The sequence below is a fragment of the Triturus cristatus genome, chromosome 7 (assembly GCF_964204655.1).
Source record: "Triturus cristatus chromosome 7, aTriCri1.1, whole genome shotgun sequence".
Lineage (NCBI taxonomy): Eukaryota > Metazoa > Chordata > Amphibia > Caudata > Salamandridae > Triturus > Triturus cristatus.
Window position 1 is genome coordinate 341726167 of NC_140590.1, and position 6311 is coordinate 341732477.

Here is a 6311-nt window from a genome sequence, read left to right on the forward strand (position 1 = left end):
AAAAAATAAATTCACCTTTTTTCATCTTTTTATCGTTTTTTTGTGTGTCTCTATTTTTATTTTATTTTATTTAGTTAGACTATTAGTTGGTATTTCCATAACCTCATTGTAAAAACAGCATGCCGAGGGAATTTTGTCCCTTGTTTACTCTTACTATGCATCTATAAACAGAACGGACTTGTGTTGTCCTCTCTCTATGCCCATGATCTTGGGGCATAGCTTCCGGGATTCTCCTTATAAGGAAGACACCACATATATTTTCGTTCATCGTCGAGAGCGGGAGGATGCGGACCACGGAAGATATTTTCTAGGGCCATTCATTTAGGAAACACAATCGTTACAAGGAAAACGCCACATACAACCCCGTTCTTTTCCGAGAGCGGGAGGGTGTGAACCGCTGAAGATACTTTCTAGAGCCACTCGGTAAGGAGACAAACTCGCTTGAATATCGACTCGTTTCACTTGGTGATTATGATTATATACATTATAATGGATGGGTTAATACCTATTTATTATTGATTTTTGCCCTTATAGAAACGATGAGGTCCCCGCTCTAACTACATGAGGCCACTTTACCCCTAAGAACATAAACTCTGGGAATGTTTAAATCTTTGGCGGCCCACTCATAGGGATGTCATTAGTAAGTATACTTGTGATTATTCGTTTTTCTCACATATAAAAACCTGTGAGTAGTACTTTAATTTGGGCCTTTTCATTTATTCTTTTAGGCAACTTTGGTAGCTTGAGACCCGGTTTTTTACCTGGCCATATTCCTACGGGTCCGTACAGTTTTACATAGGCTTACCGCTTGCCTAGTTTAAATTCTTGGCCCAGATAACTAATTTACCACACCAACGGTTTCTGTATTCGGTAAGTGTTGAGATCGGACTACATCAAATAGCTGCCTATCCATTTTATGTTTCACTCATGTTCCCTTTAATTGTTGTTTAAGAGTCTTTATTATTTTTTATACTTTGTACATACTGGCTATGTCCTTAGCCTATCCCTACTGACGTCCTTTTTGCGATAATTGAGTGATTCAAGATTTTTTCCTCTTTGATCTAACGGCTATTAGTCATGTCTCTAATTACGCTATATTCATATGCGTCTGTGATTCCCTCAGTCAGTTGAGAACCTCAGTTACCTTGAATGTAACTATACAGGATTAGTTGCCTATCACGTTACAGTATCATCCCTTCTTCATCTACTTGTCATTTCATTTGTAGTTGCTTCGCAAAAATGTATACTCCGATTGAAGTCAGCTCATGTCCGTGGTCTTCTATTAAAAACGCTGGTTCCCAGTATGTATACATTTATGTTTTTTTACTACTTAGGTGATGGGACTCGAAAATTCTTTTTCTATACCTCTTGATTCACATAACTTTCGGTCTACTTATTCACTTTTTGGTGATTTAGGATTCTTGGGTGTAATTATCTCTAGCTTTTTACTTCAGCCTCATTTTTATCATATCAAATTACTTTTTAGTATACTCATTTTGGTTTTTGTACCCACAGACCAACGGTTGTCAAATATTGAATGTATACAAGTACCCTCACCATATGATGTTGGATATGAACTGATGTTATGTTTTTGTTGCTATTTGGAAAGACTTATCGAACAAGCCCTGAAGAAGAAGCCTGTATTGGATATATAGGATCTCCGAAACGCGCGTTGGCGCTGGTCTTGTGTAATTATTATTGTTTCATTGTCTTGTACATTGTTTTCTCTTATACATAAAACATTTTCTTTTTGTAAATTGTGATGTTTATTGTTTCGGTTTGGTATTCTGTTATATGTCATCATGGTGTAGGTCTTTTTAGATAGGATGTTATTGTGTTTTATGATTGAAAAATAATATGTATTATATGTAATAATATACACTTTATATAAAAAATACACATGTTTTCCAAATAAATGAATTGATCTAAAAAAAAAAAAATAATTGTACACTGTTGACTGTGGGTTTTATATTATTATATGGACTTATTGCCTAATATCGAAATAGATAGGTGTAGGAAGTTCTGTTGTACTTTATAAATTATTGGCCTTTTCCACCTATGCACAGATATCTGGAAAAACAACACCATATCCATCAGGACCACCCCAACTCTGCTTCAATTTAGGAAAGAGTTGAAGACACACTCCTTTAAAGAACACTACATCACTACAATGGAATAACAGTCCACAACCTGCCTACCTCTCTTTCACTCGTTAACTTTATGATCCTCTTTGACCCTGTACAGTGCTCTGTTCCACATAGATAAATAAATACAGACATTGTATATGGAGGTGCTCAAAGGGTTGAGTGAGCAGAGTGCATCTGGGACAAGCATAGAACCATGCCCCTCCTGGAGTTCAACTCAGCACCAGCAAATGCTAAGCAATTTGCCATAAGCGAATAAATATCTTGGGTTGAAGGTGTATGCTTCAGGTAAGTCATGTTAAATTCTAAACAGGAAATAGGTTATCTGTTTCTGGGACCTGGAGTACAGATTACAAGAACTCAAGATTGGAAACATTGTGATCGTATGATCAATTACGACTTGTGTATCAACTACTACCTCTGAGTTTTACTGTGAAACTATTGATTCAGGTCTGTGGTCCGTGCCTTTCCCTTCATCTATTCTTGGCAGAAAGGCAAAGAACTTAGTGATAGACATAAGGGTTGGTGAGCATGACACTTGGTTATCCCCTCTTGCACCATGTATTTCTTTTTCTATTTTGAATTATGTCAAAGCACAGATCTTTGTATGCCAGAGTCCACAATGTCAGAAGCATTTCATTGCTGTTCTCAGGCACAAGACTAGCACTCCACAATTCTCAATCAATTGCATTGAAGGTGTGAGTAGTATGGGAAGACCCAAGAAGAGCATCCTTCTGTTGCAAAGAGGACAGTTTTATGAGAGCAGCAAGTTCCACCTGCCCCATTAGTCAGCTTGCTTGACTTTGCTAACCCACCTTTTGCCTGACCCATTCAGGCCAAGCTGTCTCCACATCCAGGCAGTGCTGAATTTGTAAAAAGAAACAAAACTGAAGTGCCAGGGCCCTTCTCAGGAGGCAGCGGCAGCCTGCACCACCCGTTGTCCCTGCCAGCGCTGCCAGTGACATTACCAACACAACTACTAACCATTGCAGGCCCACAAGAGACACAATTCAGACTATTTTTATGTATTTAGACTTGTTGAAAGACACTTGTTGTGCTCATCTTAAACTTAAGACAGTGCCACCATGTGGTGGACTGTCACTCGAGCTGCAGCCGACAATTAAGTGCTTGTGCCGAGCACCGGAAACCACCGGCTCAAATTAAACCCTGCATCCAAGGAGACTGAGAAGTTGTTTCCTATTCCCCAGCTATTCACTTGCGAGTCGGTCTGTATACAGAGCCACAGACACATCAACAAAACAGGAGAATGCTAAAGCTACACATCCCTGGGCGATGCCCTGGTCAGCCTGGCCCTGGAACACACGAGCAAGCGTGTCATGCCCCAACAAAGGCACATCTGCGAAGATTACTGATTCCCTCAAAGCAGGAAAGCTAATCACTATTGTTAGCTATCAGCGGTAGCAGTAGTTGCATCTTCTAATCCGATCAGTGTGGAGTTGAAAAAACAGCAGTGCCACTGCAACCCTAGGTGCAAATTAGGGGGCCAGAGGGGAGAAGAGCATCCTGGTGTACTAAGGTAAGCAAAGGTGGGGACAAACCTGAAGGCTTAATAGGCCAGCTAAAAGATAACAAGCACTAGAAAGGCAACATCTGCTTATATTATTAAATGTCCAGGTGTCACAGGGATGAGCACAAACTCTCGAAATGACCGATGGTGACCTTTAGTTTGAGACACTTTCTTGGCCAGCATCTTCACACATCCACCATCTTCATTCATCGAGTCACCATTCTTTGCAATCAACATACATCAAAGTAGTTGACTGTTTTCCGGGGCTTTACAGGCTTGGAATCATCCATAAAAAAGAGCTTTATGAAAACTAATTTGTTTTCTCTGGTGCTGGGATGATGATGTCTTTCCTGTAGTTGTCAGTCATTACTTCGCAGGTTATTAGATCAGGAGTTATTACATCATGGCAACTACATCAGGAGTCACTACATCAAGATTATTTTTACATCGCTACACTCAAGTACTCTTATGAATTCTGTGGCTGCAGCTTTTACTCAATAATTATGTATTCACTGCATTTAATCACGTTTTGCTATGTAATTTGAGCATTTGTAGATTTAACAAAAAAAGTTATGTTTAGCTAAAATGGATTAAAAAGAATATCGCTAAAGAAGGGAAATTTGCCAGTTAAATGTAACTAACATAAGTATAACTTGCTCCACCATAGATTTCAGATGTCATCAGTGATGTAATAAGTGAGGTCATAAGCATTGCATCACAGCGGTGCAAGTTATAATTTTTTCAGATATGTGTAACTGGTGAATTTTCCTGGTTTTATGGTTTTTAAACTGTAGTGCTTTTAAAATGAATTTCTAAGTTTTTTTCTTTACACAAGACAAATTGATACTACCTTCCTCCCGTAAAATCCCACTTAAACCTTTGTTTTTTTCCAGTGAATTTCTAATGTAAAGTAATATTTTATTACAATATATTCGCAGTAAGACATAATGGATGTGGTATCCCCATTTCACCTAGGAATACACAAAAACAAATTGCCCAACCAATGGTACAAACTTCCTAAATGATGAAAGGAGAGGCTTCAGAATAGCAGAAAGATAATGGAGAGAAGAACCTTCCATAACACATTTAGGAGAGCTATGGCAGAGAAAAATCATTACAAAAAGAAAATATAGAATGCTAAGGCATCATACTTTCAATTGCACCTCAAAAATACAATAACACAACGGCTATGATAACTGCACAACCATCAGTAACTCCTCTGTAAAGGACTGTTAAACATTCTCAACCTTTTAAATAAGGATTATAAGTAAGAAAATAAGTACAATTAAAACTCAATCACTGTCGACCCAACAACGATTCTGGAAACAGAATCAGACTTGCACCTACCCCAGCAAAAACTCACAATTATCAGCAGTGCTGAAGGTTCTACAGATTTTAGCAGCGATCAAACCAGCTTCACATTTCAACGATCCTATACAGTTGACATTTGCAAAGGATCACAGTGACCTTTTCCGATTCCAACCCCATAATTTGTAAAGATTGGCCACGTCAGCTAAACCGTGCGGTAGTGAAGAAGTTTACTTTACTTCTCCTTAGTTGCAGCCCATTACCTGCCCTGCCGCTGTCTGGTTTGCCGGCAAGGGTTTGGAATCGGGAACGCCAATCAGACGTTCAAATAGGCGCATTGACACCCACACACCTAACTCTAGGTATAATAGGAATATAGAGTGTTGTCTTCTCTGATTCCTAGTTTTATTATCTTATCTCACATTATGGTCCTGAAGAAGCTCAACAGGATCCACTAGGGACCAAGTCTTAGCGTGAAACATGTCGACCTGAATTTCACCTTCACCTGCACTTACACTCACGGATAAGAGAGCAGCAAGATAATACGCACTCCTCTACTATATTTGTTTGAAAGAGGTTCTCCTTATCCTTTGCTTTTAATATTACCACCTGGACCCCTGAATAAAATTCTGTTTCTGGGTACCGTGGGGGTAATTTTAATTCACTCACACAGTTTTTAGACCCACACACCCACTCGCACAACTGCGGCGTCTCTCTTAAAAGATCTCCGACAAAGAGCCCTCTCGCGGGGCCCCTGGGGGACAGCAGCGCCACCCTCACGAGGAGCACACGCCCGATGATGAAGCATGACACCCGCATGGGTGTGTGAGGGCACTTTTTCCAATAGTAGAAATTCCCCCACCTTCATCGGTATCCAACCTTTACTAAAAACCAGACTTCACTCACAATTTTGTTTTTTCAGCAGCCAGATTAGGCTGCTTCCTGTCTCTCTCCATTAGGAACAGTTACCCCCTAGTGATTACTATGTGATTCTTTGGGAGCATTGGTACTCGACCTTTCCTTTCTAAATAGCTCCCGCCCCCCCCCTCTACATTGTGTTGCCAAAACAATTCATGCCTGCTCTTCTTCCTCATCTTTCCTCAGTGATGGACCTGGCCCTTTTTGCAGAGTCACCCCAAGCTTTTTGCCTTCTGTTGCTAAACCCATAGCCAGCAGTAAGGTGCTTGTACCCTTTCCCTAAGACATGGTACAATTGGCATCTACCTGATTGTTACATTTAATTATCTTGTACCTTCCTGATAAATGGTACTATATGTACCCAGGGCCTGTACATTAAATGCTGCTAGTGTGCCACACACTAAGGCAGCCTT

The 6311-nt window shown here is 39.9% G+C and overlaps 1 long non-coding RNA gene across 1 annotated transcript; it reads left to right on the forward strand.

The window, feature by feature from the left end:
* The first annotated feature begins 262 nt into the window (after positions 1 to 262).
* LOC146809615 (uncharacterized) lies at positions 263 to 1940 on the forward strand. Its single transcript, XR_014965572.1, has 5 exons — positions 263 to 423; positions 535 to 640; positions 729 to 870; positions 1227 to 1301; positions 1516 to 1940. It is a non-coding gene; the product is annotated as an uncharacterized LOC146809615 (long non-coding RNA).
* Positions 1941 to 6311: the final 4371 nt, after the last annotated feature.